This window comes from Schistocerca serialis, unplaced genomic scaffold (genome assembly GCF_023864345.2).
Source record: "Schistocerca serialis cubense isolate TAMUIC-IGC-003099 unplaced genomic scaffold, iqSchSeri2.2 HiC_scaffold_507, whole genome shotgun sequence".
Taxonomy (NCBI): Eukaryota; Metazoa; Arthropoda; class Insecta; order Orthoptera; family Acrididae; genus Schistocerca; species Schistocerca serialis.
Window position 1 is genome coordinate 24658 of NW_026048088.1, and position 11763 is coordinate 36420.

The following is an 11763-nucleotide window of genomic DNA, read 5'->3' on the forward strand; positions in this document are numbered from 1 at the left end:
GTGGCCGTGATCGTCTAGTGGTCAGGACATTGCGTTGTGGCCGCGACAACCCAGGCTCGAATCCGGGTCACGGCACTTTTTAAAGTTCTGCCTTGCTGTCGCTGCAATGACGATAGTGACCCAGTGATTGAAATCACGGTGCCCTCCTGATTTTGTGCTCATGTTCCTCAGGCTGCAGGTGGCACTACCGAATCCTTATAAACACGCGATGCCGCCGCACCAGGGCGCTGGCAGCTGCCTGTGTAGTTAATCTCTATTCGAAAAGGGCAGTCGTTTGAGGTGCGATGTTCGAGCAACCAGTCGCAACAGATCAGGAAGCTGTGTCGTGCACTGCATTCTACAAATGCCAGGAACACTGGTGTAGGTAGCGTGGCCGAGCGGTCTAAGGCGCTGGTTTAAGGCACCAGTCTCTTCGGAGGCGTGGGTTCGAATCCCACCGCTGCCAATTTTTACTTCTCGTTTTTGTGCCATTGCGGTGTGTTCTCGTGGGGTAGAACGCAGCTCCTGTGACCGCCGCGTCGCGTAGGTAGCGTGGCCGAGCGGTCTAAGGCGCTGGTTTCAGGCACCAGTCTCTTCGGAGGCGTGGGTTCGAATCCCACCGCTGCCAACGTTTTCCGTCTCGAAAACAGGAGCACTGATTTCCCGCGAAGGAAAAAGCGCAGCAAAGCGTGAGCGTCGCTTTCTTAAACTGTCGTAGCACAGTGGTGCGTGGTGTAACAACAGGATTCACCGGCGCAGTTTGGTCTCATGATTGCTGGCGTTCGTCTCCACGAGATACGTCCCGAGCATGCCGTTCTACGAAGTGGAAACGTTAATTTTTGCAGTTGTCGTCAAGTAGCGGGTGGACGCTCGCCGAGTTTGTTGGACGAGTGCTTGTGTCGTTATCCGGTGTCGTCTGGTGGCTGGGATGCCTGGCTCTCGCCCAGGAGGCCTGGGTTCGATTCCCGGTACCGGAAATGCACATTTTATTGCTCCTCTTATGCGACTTGTCCCGACTTAGCTCGACTGACGCTCCGCTGACGCTTGCAGAAAACTACGTAAAATATGATTCGCGGCCACAAGTGACGGCGAGAGAGATGCGACATCTGTCCACCTCTTATCCGGGCACATACCTGCGGCCAACAGACTTGGAGGACTGCAAGACATTGCCACGGGGGTTGAATGCAGCTAACCACTCTGCTCAGTGTCCATCAGCGCGGGCACGTTCGTTTGCCAGTATACATATAATGGAGACCGCGTCTGACACAGCTGTTGCGAGACACAGTCGGCCGAGCTTTGCTGTGCACAGCCACTTGCAGTCGCGAGAGTTGAATTCCGCGGTGGCTCCGTGGCCGTGATCGTCTAGTGGTCAGGACATTGCGTTGTGGCCGCGACAACCCAGGCTCGAATCCGGGTCACGGCACTTTTTAAAGTTCTGCCTTGCTGTCGCTGCAATGACGATAGTGACCCAGTGATTGAAATCACGGTGCCCTCCTGATTTTGTGCTCATGTTCCTCAGGCTGCAGGTGGCACTACCGAATCCTTATAAACACGCGATGCCGCCGCACCAGGGCGCTGGCAGCTGCCTGTGTAGTTAATCTCTATTCGAAAAGGGCAGTCGTTTGAGGTGCGATGTTCGAGCAACCAGTCGCAACAGATCAGGAAGCTGTGTCGTGCACTGCATTCTACAAATGCCAGGAACACTGGTGTAGGTAGCGTGGCCGAGCGGTCTAAGGCGCTGGTTTAAGGCACCAGTCTCTTCGGAGGCGTGGGTTCGAATCCCACCGCTGCCAATTTTTACTTCTCGTTTTTGTGCCATTGCGGTGTGTTCTCGTGGGGTAGAACGCAGCTCCTGTGACCGCCGCGTCGCGTAGGTAGCGTGGCCGAGCGGTCTAAGGCGCTGGTTTCAGGCACCAGTCTCTTCGGAGGCGTGGGTTCGAATCCCACCGCTGCCAACGTTTTCCGTCTCGAAAACAGGAGCACTGATTTCCCGCGAAGGAAAAAGCGCAGCAAAGCGTGAGCGTCGCTTTCTTAAACTGTCGTAGCACAGTGGTGCGTGGTGTAACAACAGGATTCACCGGCGCAGTTTGGTCTCATGATTGCTGGCGTTCGTCTCCACGAGATACGTCCCGAGCATGCCGTTCTACGAAGTGGAAACGTTAATTTTTGCAGTTGTCGTCAAGTAGCGGGTGGACGCTCGCCGAGTTTGTTGGACGAGTGCTTGTGTCGTTATCCGGTGTCGTCTGGTGGCTGGGATGCCTGGCTCTCGCCCAGGAGGCCTGGGTTCGATTCCCGGTACCGGAAATGCACATTTTATTGCTCCTCTTATGCGACTTGTCCCGACTTAGCTCGACTGACGCTCCGCTGACGCTTGCAGAAAACTACGTAAAATATGATTCGCGGCCACAAGTGACGGCGAGAGAGATGCGACATCTGTCCACCTCTTATCCGGGCACATACCTGCGGCCAACAGACTTGGAGGACTGCAAGACATTGCCACGGGGGTTGAATGCAGCTAACCACTCTGCTCAGTGTCCATCAGCGCGGGCACGTTCGTTTGCCAGTATACATATAATGGAGACCGCGTCTGACACAGCTGTTGCGAGACACAGTCGGCCGAGCTTTGCTGTGCACAGCCACTTGCAGTCGCGAGAGTTGAATTCCGCGGTGGCTCCGTGGCCGTGATCGTCTAGTGGTCAGGACATTGCGTTGTGGCCGCGACAACCCAGGCTCGAATCCGGGTCACGGCACTTTTTAAAGTTCTGCCTTGCTGTCGCTGCAATGACGATAGTGACCCAGTGATTGAAATCACGGTGCCCTCCTGATTTTGTGCTCATGTTCCTCAGGCTGCAGGTGGCACTACCGAATCCTTATAAACACGCGATGCCGCCGCACCAGGGCGCTGGCAGCTGCCTGTGTAGTTAATCTCTATTCGAAAAGGGCAGTCGTTTGAGGTGCGATGTTCGAGCAACCAGTCGCAACAGATCAGGAAGCTGTGTCGTGCACTGCATTCTACAAATGCCAGGAACACTGGTGTAGGTAGCGTGGCCGAGCGGTCTAAGGCGCTGGTTTAAGGCACCAGTCTCTTCGGAGGCGTGGGTTCGAATCCCACCGCTGCCAATTTTTACTTCTCGTTTTTGTGCCATTGCGGTGTGTTCTCGTGGGGTAGAACGCAGCTCCTGTGACCGCCGCGTCGCGTAGGTAGCGTGGCCGAGCGGTCTAAGGCGCTGGTTTCAGGCACCAGTCTCTTCGGAGGCGTGGGTTCGAATCCCACCGCTGCCAACGTTTTCCGTCTCGAAAACAGGAGCACTGATTTCCCGCGAAGGAAAAAGCGCAGCAAAGCGTGAGCGTCGCTTTCTTAAACTGTCGTAGCACAGTGGTGCGTGGTGTAACAACAGGATTCACCGGCGCAGTTTGGTCTCATGATTGCTGGCGTTCGTCTCCACGAGATACGTCCCGAGCATGCCGTTCTACGAAGTGGAAACGTTAATTTTTGCAGTTGTCGTCAAGTAGCGGGTGGACGCTCGCCGAGTTTGTTGGACGAGTGCTTGTGTCGTTATCCGGTGTCGTCTGGTGGCTGGGATGCCTGGCTCTCGCCCAGGAGGCCTGGGTTCGATTCCCGGTACCGGAAATGCACATTTTATTGCTCCTCTTATGCGACTTGTCCCGACTTAGCTCGACTGACGCTCCGCTGACGCTTGCAGAAAACTACGTAAAATATGATTCGCGGCCACAAGTGACGGCGAGAGAGATGCGACATCTGTCCACCTCTTATCCGGGCACATACCTGCGGCCAACAGACTTGGAGGACTGCAAGACATTGCCACGGGGGTTGAATGCAGCTAACCACTCTGCTCAGTGTCCATCAGCGCGGGCACGTTCGTTTGCCAGTATACATATAATGGAGACCGCGTCTGACACAGCTGTTGCGAGACACAGTCGGCCGAGCTTTGCTGTGCACAGCCACTTGCAGTCGCGAGAGTTGAATTCCGCGGTGGCTCCGTGGCCGTGATCGTCTAGTGGTCAGGACATTGCGTTGTGGCCGCGACAACCCAGGCTCGAATCCGGGTCACGGCACTTTTTAAAGTTCTGCCTTGCTGTCGCTGCAATGACGATAGTGACCCAGTGATTGAAATCACGGTGCCCTCCTGATTTTGTGCTCATGTTCCTCAGGCTGCAGGTGGCACTACCGAATCCTTATAAACACGCGATGCCGCCGCACCAGGGCGCTGGCAGCTGCCTGTGTAGTTAATCTCTATTCGAAAAGGGCAGTCGTTTGAGGTGCGATGTTCGAGCAACCAGTCGCAACAGATCAGGAAGCTGTGTCGTGCACTGCATTCTACAAATGCCAGGAACACTGGTGTAGGTAGCGTGGCCGAGCGGTCTAAGGCGCTGGTTTAAGGCACCAGTCTCTTCGGAGGCGTGGGTTCGAATCCCACCGCTGCCAATTTTTACTTCTCGTTTTTGTGCCATTGCGGTGTGTTCTCGTGGGGTAGAACGCAGCTCCTGTGACCGCCGCGTCGCGTAGGTAGCGTGGCCGAGCGGTCTAAGGCGCTGGTTTCAGGCACCAGTCTCTTCGGAGGCGTGGGTTCGAATCCCACCGCTGCCAACGTTTTCCGTCTCGAAAACAGGAGCACTGATTTCCCGCGAAGGAAAAAGCGCAGCAAAGCGTGAGCGTCGCTTTCTTAAACTGTCGTAGCACAGTGGTGCGTGGTGTAACAACAGGATTCACCGGCGCAGTTTGGTCTCATGATTGCTGGCGTTCGTCTCCACGAGATACGTCCCGAGCATGCCGTTCTACGAAGTGGAAACGTTAATTTTTGCAGTTGTCGTCAAGTAGCGGGTGGACGCTCGCCGAGTTTGTTGGACGAGTGCTTGTGTCGTTATCCGGTGTCGTCTGGTGGCTGGGATGCCTGGCTCTCGCCCAGGAGGCCTGGGTTCGATTCCCGGTACCGGAAATGCACATTTTATTGCTCCTCTTATGCGACTTGTCCCGACTTAGCTCGACTGACGCTCCGCTGACGCTTGCAGAAAACTACGTAAAATATGATTCGCGGCCACAAGTGACGGCGAGAGAGATGCGACATCTGTCCACCTCTTATCCGGGCACATACCTGCGGCCAACAGACTTGGAGGACTGCAAGACATTGCCACGGGGGTTGAATGCAGCTAACCACTCTGCTCAGTGTCCATCAGCGCGGGCACGTTCGTTTGCCAGTATACATATAATGGAGACCGCGTCTGACACAGCTGTTGCGAGACACAGTCGGCCGAGCTTTGCTGTGCACAGCCACTTGCAGTCGCGAGAGTTGAATTCCGCGGTGGCTCCGTGGCCGTGATCGTCTAGTGGTCAGGACATTGCGTTGTGGCCGCGACAACCCAGGCTCGAATCCGGGTCACGGCACTTTTTAAAGTTCTGCCTTGCTGTCGCTGCAATGACGATAGTGACCCAGTGATTGAAATCACGGTGCCCTCCTGATTTTGTGCTCATGTTCCTCAGGCTGCAGGTGGCACTACCGAATCCTTATAAACACGCGATGCCGCCGCACCAGGGCGCTGGCAGCTGCCTGTGTAGTTAATCTCTATTCGAAAAGGGCAGTCGTTTGAGGTGCGATGTTCGAGCAACCAGTCGCAACAGATCAGGAAGCTGTGTCGTGCAGTGCATTCTACAAATGCCAGGAACACTGGTGTAGGTAGCGTGGCCGAGCGGTCTAAGGCGCTGGTTTAAGGCACCAGTCTCTTCGGAGGCGTGGGTTCGAATCCCACCGCTGCCAATTTTTACTTCTCGTTTTTGTGCCATTGCGGTGTGTTCTCGTGGGGTAGAACGCAGCTCCTGTGACCGCCGCGTCGCGTAGGTAGCGTGGCCGAGCGGTCTAAGGCGCTGGTTTCAGGCACCAGTCTCTTCGGAGGCGTGGGTTCGAATCCCACCGCTGCCAACGTTTTCCGTCTCGAAAACAGGAGCACTGATTTCCCGCGAAGGAAAAAGCGCAGCAAAGCGTGAGCGTCGCTTTCTTAAACTGTCGTAGCACAGTGGTGCGTGGTGTAACAACAGGATTCACCGGCGCAGTTTGGTCTCATGATTGCTGGCGTTCGTCTCCACGAGATACGTCCCGAGCATGCCGTTCTACGAAGTGGAAACGTTAATTTTTGCAGTTGTCGTCAAGTAGCGGGTGGACGCTCGCCGAGTTTGTTGGACGAGTGCTTGTGTCGTTATCCGGTGTCGTCTGGTGGCTGGGATGCCTGGCTCTCGCCCAGGAGGCCTGGGTTCGATTCCCGGTACCGGAAATGCACATTTTATTGCTCCTCTTATGCGACTTGTCCCGACTTAGCTCGACTGACGCTCCGCTGACGCTTGCAGAAAACTACGTAAAATATGATTCGCGGCCACAAGTGACGGCGAGAGAGATGCGACATCTGTCCACCTCTTATCCGGGCACATACCTGCGGCCAACAGACTTGGAGGACTGCAAGACATTGCCACGGGGGTTGAATGCAGCTAACCACTCTGCTCAGTGTCCATCAGCGCGGGCACGTTCGTTTGCCAGTATACATATAATGGAGACCGCGTCTGACACAGCTGTTGCGAGACACAGTCGGCCGAGCTTTGCTGTGCACAGCCACTTGCAGTCGCGAGAGTTGAATTCCGCGGTGGGCTCCGTGGCCGTGATCGTCTAGTGGTCAGGACATTGCGTTGTGGCCGCGACAACCCAGGCTCGAATCCGGGTCACGGCACTTTTTAAAGTTCTGCCTTGCTGTCGCTGCAATGACGATAGTGACCCAGTGATTGAAATCACGGTGCCCTCCTGATTTTGTGCTCATGTTCCTCAGGCTGCAGGTGGCACTACCGAATCCTTATAAACACGCGATGCCGCCGCACCAGGGCGCTGGCAGCTGCCTGTGTAGTTAATCTCTATTCGAAAAGGGCAGTCGTTTGAGGTGCGATGTTCGAGCAACCAGTCGCAACAGATCAGGAAGCTGTGTCGTGCACTGCATTCTACAAATGCCAGGAACACTGGTGTAGGTAGCGTGGCCGAGCGGTCTAAGGCGCTGGTTTAAGGCACCAGTCTCTTCGGAGGCGTGGGTTCGAATCCCACCGCTGCCAATTTTTACTTCTCGTTTTTGTGCCATTGCGGTGTGTTCTCGTGGGGTAGAACGCAGCTCCTGTGACCGCCGCGTCGCGTAGGTAGCGTGGCCGAGCGGTCTAAGGCGCTGGTTTCAGGCACCAGTCTCTTCGGAGGCGTGGGTTCGAATCCCACCGCTGCCAACGTTTTCCGTCTCGAAAACAGGAGCACTGATTTCCCGCGAAGGAAAAAGCGCAGCAAAGCGTGAGCGTCGCTTTCTTAAACTGTCGTAGCACAGTGGTGCGTGGTGTAACAACAGGATTCACCGGCGCAGTTTGGTCTCATGATTGCTGGCGTTCGTCTCCACGAGATACGTCCCGAGCATGCCGTTCTACGAAGTGGAAACGTTAATTTTTGCAGTTGTCGTCAAGTAGCGGGTGGACGCTCGCCGAGTTTGTTGGACGAGTGCTTGTGTCGTTATCCGGTGTCGTCTGGTGGCTGGGATGCCTGGCTCTCGCCCAGGAGGCCTGGGTTCGATTCCCGGTACCGGAAATGCACATTTTATTGCTCCTCTTATGCGACTTGTCCCGACTTAGCTCGACTGACGCTCCGCTGACGCTTGCAGAAAACTACGTAAAATATGATTCGCGGCCACAAGTGACGGCGAGAGAGATGCGACATCTGTCCACCTCTTATCCGGGCACATACCTGCGGCCAACAGACTTGGAGGACTGCAAGACATTGCCACGGGGGTTGAATGCAGCTAACCACTCTGCTCAGTGTCCATCAGCGCGGGCACGTTCGTTTGCCAGTATACATATAATGGAGACCGCGTCTGACACAGCTGTTGCGAGACACAGTCGGCCGAGCTTTGCTGTGCACAGCCACTTGCAGTCGCGAGAGTTGAATTCCGCGGTGGCTCCGTGGCCGTGATCGTCTAGTGGTCAGGACATTGCGTTGTGGCCGCGACAACCCAGGCTCGAATCCGGGTCACGGCACTTTTTAAAGTTCTGCCTTGCTGTCGCTGCAATGACGATAGTGACCCAGTGATTGAAATCACGGTGCCCTCCTGATTTTGTGCTCATGTTCCTCAGGCTGCAGGTGGCACTACCGAATCCTTATAAACACGCGATGCCGCCGCACCAGGGCGCTGGCAGCTGCCTGTGTAGTTAATCTCTATTCGAAAAGGGCAGTCGTTTGAGGTGCGATGTTCGAGCAACCAGTCGCAACAGATCAGGAAGCTGTGTCGTGCACTGCATTCTACAAATGCCAGGAACACTGGTGTAGGTAGCGTGGCCGAGCGGTCTAAGGCGCTGGTTTAAGGCACCAGTCTCTTCGGAGGCGTGGGTTCGAATCCCACCGCTGCCAATTTTTACTTCTCGTTTTTGTGCCATTGCGGTGTGTTCTCGTGGGGTAGAACGCAGCTCCTGTGACCGCCGCGTCGCGTAGGTAGCGTGGCCGAGCGGTCTAAGGCGCTGGTTTCAGGCACCAGTCTCTTCGGAGGCGTGGGTTCGAATCCCACCGCTGCCAACGTTTTCCGTCTCGAAAACAGGAGCACTGATTTCCCGCGAAGGAAAAAGCGCAGCAAAGCGTGAGCGTCGCTTTCTTAAACTGTCGTAGCACAGTGGTGCGTGGTGTAACAACAGGATTCACCGGCGCAGTTTGGTCTCATGATTGCTGGCGTTCGTCTCCACGAGATACGTCCCGAGCATGCCGTTCTACGAAGTGGAAACGTTAATTTTTGCAGTTGTCGTCAAGTAGCGGGTGGACGCTCGCCGAGTTTGTTGGACGAGTGCTTGTGTCGTTATCCGGTGTCGTCTGGTGGCTGGGATGCCTGGCTCTCGCCCAGGAGGCCTGGGTTCGATTCCCGGTACCGGAAATGCACATTTTATTGCTCCTCTTATGCGACTTGTCCCGACTTAGCTCGACTGACGCTCCGCTGACGCTTGCAGAAAACTACGTAAAATATGATTCGCGGCCACAAGTGACGGCGAGAGAGATGCGACATCTGTCCACCTCTTATCCGGGCACATACCTGCGGCCAACAGACTTGGAGGACTGCAAGACATTGCCACGGGGGTTGAATGCAGCTAACCACTCTGCTCAGTGTCCATCAGCGCGGGCACGTTCGTTTGCCAGTATACATATAATGGAGACCGCGTCTGACACAGCTGTTGCGAGACACAGTCGGCCGAGCTTTGCTGTGCACAGCCACTTGCAGTCGCGAGAGTTGAATTCCGCGGTGGCTCCGTGGCCGTGATCGTCTAGTGGTCAGGACATTGCGTTGTGGCCGCGACAACCCAGGCTCGAATCCGGGTCACGGCACTTTTTAAAGTTCTGCCTTGCTGTCGCTGCAATGACGATAGTGACCCAGTGATTGAAATCACGGTGCCCTCCTGATTTTGTGCTCATGTTCCTCAGGCTGCAGGTGGCACTACCGAATCCTTATAAACACGCGATGCCGCCGCACCAGGGCGCTGGCAGCTGCCTGTGTAGTTAATCTCTATTCGAAAAGGGCAGTCGTTTGAGGTGCGATGTTCGAGCAACCAGTCGCAACAGATCAGGAAGCTGTGTCGTGCACTGCATTCTACAAATGCCAGGAACACTGGTGTAGGTAGCGTGGCCGAGCGGTCTAAGGCGCTGGTTTAAGGCACCAGTCTCTTCGGAGGCGTGGGTTCGAATCCCACCGCTGCCAATTTTTACTTCTCGTTTTTGTGCCATTGCGGTGTGTTCTCGTGGGGTAGAACGCAGCTCCTGTGACCGCCGCGTCGCGTAGGTAGCGTGGCCGAGCGGTCTAAGGCGCTGGTTTCAGGCACCAGTCTCTTCGGAGGCGTGGGTTCGAATCCCACCGCTGCCAACGTTTTCCGTCTCGAAAACAGGAGCACTGATTTCCCGCGAAGGAAAAAGCGCAGCAAAGCGTGAGCGTCGCTTTCTTAAACTGTCGTAGCACAGTGGTGCGTGGTGTAACAACAGGATTCACCGGCGCAGTTTGGTCTCATGATTGCTGGCGTTCGTCTCCACGAGATACGTCCCGAGCATGCCGTTCTACGAAGTGGAAACGTTAATTTTTGCAGTTGTCGTCAAGTAGCGGGTGGACGCTCGCCGAGTTTGTTGGACGAGTGCTTGTGTCGTTATCCGGTGTCGTCTGGTGGCTGGGATGCCTGGCTCTCGCCCAGGAGGCCTGGGTTCGATTCCCGGTACCGGAAATGCACATTTTATTGCTCCTCTTATGCGACTTGTCCCGACTTAGCTCGACTGACGCTCCGCTGACGCTTGCAGAAAACTACGTAAAATATGATTCGCGGCCACAAGTGACGGCGAGAGAGATGCGACATCTGTCCACCTCTTATCCGGGCACATACCTGCGGCCAACAGACTTGGAGGACTGCAAGACATTGCCACGGGGGTTGAATGCAGCTAACCACTCTGCTCAGTGTCCATCAGCGCGGGCACGTTCGTTTGCCAGTATACATATAATGGAGACCGCGTCTGACACAGCTGTTGCGAGACACAGTCGGCCGAGCTTTGCTGTGCACAGCCACTTGCAGTCGCGAGAGTTGAATTCCGCGGTGGCTCCGTGGCCGTGATCGTCTAGTGGTCAGGACATTGCGTTGTGGCCGCGACAACCCAGGCTCGAATCCGGGTCACGGCACTTTTTAAAGTTCTGCCTTGCTGTCGCTGCAATGACGATAGTGACCCAGTGATTGAAATCACGGTGCCCTCCTGATTTTGTGCTCATGTTCCTCAGGCTGCAGGTGGCACTACCGAATCCTTATAAACACGCGATGCCGCCGCACCAGGGCGCTGGCAGCTGCCTGTGTAGTTAATCTCTATTCGAAAAGGGCAGTCGTTTGAGGTGCGATGTTCGAGCAACCAGTCGCAACAGATCAGGAAGCTGTGTCGTGCACTGCATTCTACAAATGCCAGGAACACTGGTGTAGGTAGCGTGGCCGAGCGGTCTAAGGCGCTGGTTTAAGGCACCAGTCTCTTCGGAGGCGTGGGTTCGAATCCACCGCTGCCAATTTTTACTTCTCGTTTTTGTGCCATTGCGGTGTGTTCTCGTGGGGTAGAACGCAGCTCCTGTGACCGCCGCGTCGCGTAGGTAGCGTGGCCGAGCGGTCTAAGGCGCTGGTTTCAGGCACCAGTCTCTTCGGAGGCGTGGGTTCGAATCCCACCGCTGCCAACGTTTTCCGTCTCGAAAACAGGAGCACTGATTTCCCGCGAAGGAAAAAGCGCAGCAAAGCGTGAGCGTCGCTTTCTTAAACTGTCGTAGCACAGTGGTGCGTGGTGTAACAACAGGATTCACCGGCGCAGTTTGGTCTCATGATTGCTGGCGTTCGTCTCCACGAGATACGTCCCGAGCATGCCGTTCTACGAAGTGGAAACGTTAATTTTTGCAGTTGTCGTCAAGTAGCGGGTGGACGCTCGCCGAGTTTGTTGGACGAGTGCTTGTGTCGTTATCCGGTGTCGTCTGGTGGCTGGGATGCCTGGCTCTCGCCCAGGAGGCCTGGGTTCGATTCCCGGTACCGGAAATGCACATTTTATTGCTCCTCTTATGCGACTTGTCCCGACTTAGCTCGACTGACGCTCCGCTGACGCTTGCAGAAAACTACGTAAAATATGATTCGCGGCCACAAGTGACGGCGAGAGAGATGCGACATCTGTCCACCTCTTATCCGGGCACATACCTGCGGCCAACAGACTTGGAGGACTGCAAGACATT

The 11763-nt window shown here is 55.5% G+C and overlaps 18 non-coding genes across 18 annotated transcripts; all 18 read left to right on the plus strand.

The window, feature by feature from the left end:
- Window positions 1–363: 363 nt before the first annotated feature.
- On the plus strand, window positions 364–445 carry Trnal-aag (transfer RNA leucine (anticodon AAG)). The gene has a single exon. It is a non-coding gene; the product is annotated as a tRNA-Leu (tRNA).
- An 80-nt stretch (window positions 446–525) lies between these two features.
- On the plus strand, window positions 526–607 carry Trnal-cag (transfer RNA leucine (anticodon CAG)). Its single transcript has one exon. It is a non-coding gene; the product is annotated as a tRNA-Leu (tRNA).
- Window positions 608–1690: 1083 nt separating this feature from the next.
- On the plus strand, window positions 1691–1772 carry Trnal-aag (transfer RNA leucine (anticodon AAG)). The gene has a single exon. It is a non-coding gene; the product is annotated as a tRNA-Leu (tRNA).
- An 80-nt stretch (window positions 1773–1852) lies between these two features.
- On the plus strand, window positions 1853–1934 carry Trnal-cag (transfer RNA leucine (anticodon CAG)). The gene has a single exon. It is a non-coding gene; the product is annotated as a tRNA-Leu (tRNA).
- Window positions 1935–3017: 1083 nt separating this feature from the next.
- Window positions 3018–3099, plus strand: Trnal-aag (transfer RNA leucine (anticodon AAG)). Its single transcript has one exon. It is a non-coding gene; the product is annotated as a tRNA-Leu (tRNA).
- An 80-nt stretch (window positions 3100–3179) lies between these two features.
- On the plus strand, window positions 3180–3261 carry Trnal-cag (transfer RNA leucine (anticodon CAG)). Its single transcript has one exon. It is a non-coding gene; the product is annotated as a tRNA-Leu (tRNA).
- A 1083-nt stretch (window positions 3262–4344) lies between these two features.
- On the plus strand, window positions 4345–4426 carry Trnal-aag (transfer RNA leucine (anticodon AAG)). Its single transcript has one exon. It is a non-coding gene; the product is annotated as a tRNA-Leu (tRNA).
- An 80-nt stretch (window positions 4427–4506) lies between these two features.
- Window positions 4507–4588, plus strand: Trnal-cag (transfer RNA leucine (anticodon CAG)). Its single transcript has one exon. It is a non-coding gene; the product is annotated as a tRNA-Leu (tRNA).
- A 1083-nt stretch (window positions 4589–5671) lies between these two features.
- On the plus strand, window positions 5672–5753 carry Trnal-aag (transfer RNA leucine (anticodon AAG)). The gene has a single exon. It is a non-coding gene; the product is annotated as a tRNA-Leu (tRNA).
- Window positions 5754–5833: 80 nt separating this feature from the next.
- Trnal-cag (transfer RNA leucine (anticodon CAG)) lies at window positions 5834–5915 on the plus strand. Its single transcript has one exon. It is a non-coding gene; the product is annotated as a tRNA-Leu (tRNA).
- A 1084-nt stretch (window positions 5916–6999) lies between these two features.
- Window positions 7000–7081, plus strand: Trnal-aag (transfer RNA leucine (anticodon AAG)). The gene has a single exon. It is a non-coding gene; the product is annotated as a tRNA-Leu (tRNA).
- An 80-nt stretch (window positions 7082–7161) lies between these two features.
- Window positions 7162–7243, plus strand: Trnal-cag (transfer RNA leucine (anticodon CAG)). Its single transcript has one exon. It is a non-coding gene; the product is annotated as a tRNA-Leu (tRNA).
- Window positions 7244–8326: 1083 nt separating this feature from the next.
- On the plus strand, window positions 8327–8408 carry Trnal-aag (transfer RNA leucine (anticodon AAG)). Its single transcript has one exon. It is a non-coding gene; the product is annotated as a tRNA-Leu (tRNA).
- An 80-nt stretch (window positions 8409–8488) lies between these two features.
- Trnal-cag (transfer RNA leucine (anticodon CAG)) lies at window positions 8489–8570 on the plus strand. Its single transcript has one exon. It is a non-coding gene; the product is annotated as a tRNA-Leu (tRNA).
- A 1083-nt stretch (window positions 8571–9653) lies between these two features.
- Trnal-aag (transfer RNA leucine (anticodon AAG)) lies at window positions 9654–9735 on the plus strand. Its single transcript has one exon. It is a non-coding gene; the product is annotated as a tRNA-Leu (tRNA).
- An 80-nt stretch (window positions 9736–9815) lies between these two features.
- On the plus strand, window positions 9816–9897 carry Trnal-cag (transfer RNA leucine (anticodon CAG)). Its single transcript has one exon. It is a non-coding gene; the product is annotated as a tRNA-Leu (tRNA).
- A 1083-nt stretch (window positions 9898–10980) lies between these two features.
- On the plus strand, window positions 10981–11061 carry Trnal-aag (transfer RNA leucine (anticodon AAG)). The gene has a single exon. It is a non-coding gene; the product is annotated as a tRNA-Leu (tRNA).
- An 80-nt stretch (window positions 11062–11141) lies between these two features.
- Trnal-cag (transfer RNA leucine (anticodon CAG)) lies at window positions 11142–11223 on the plus strand. The gene has a single exon. It is a non-coding gene; the product is annotated as a tRNA-Leu (tRNA).
- The last annotated feature ends 540 nt before the right edge of the window (window positions 11224–11763 follow it).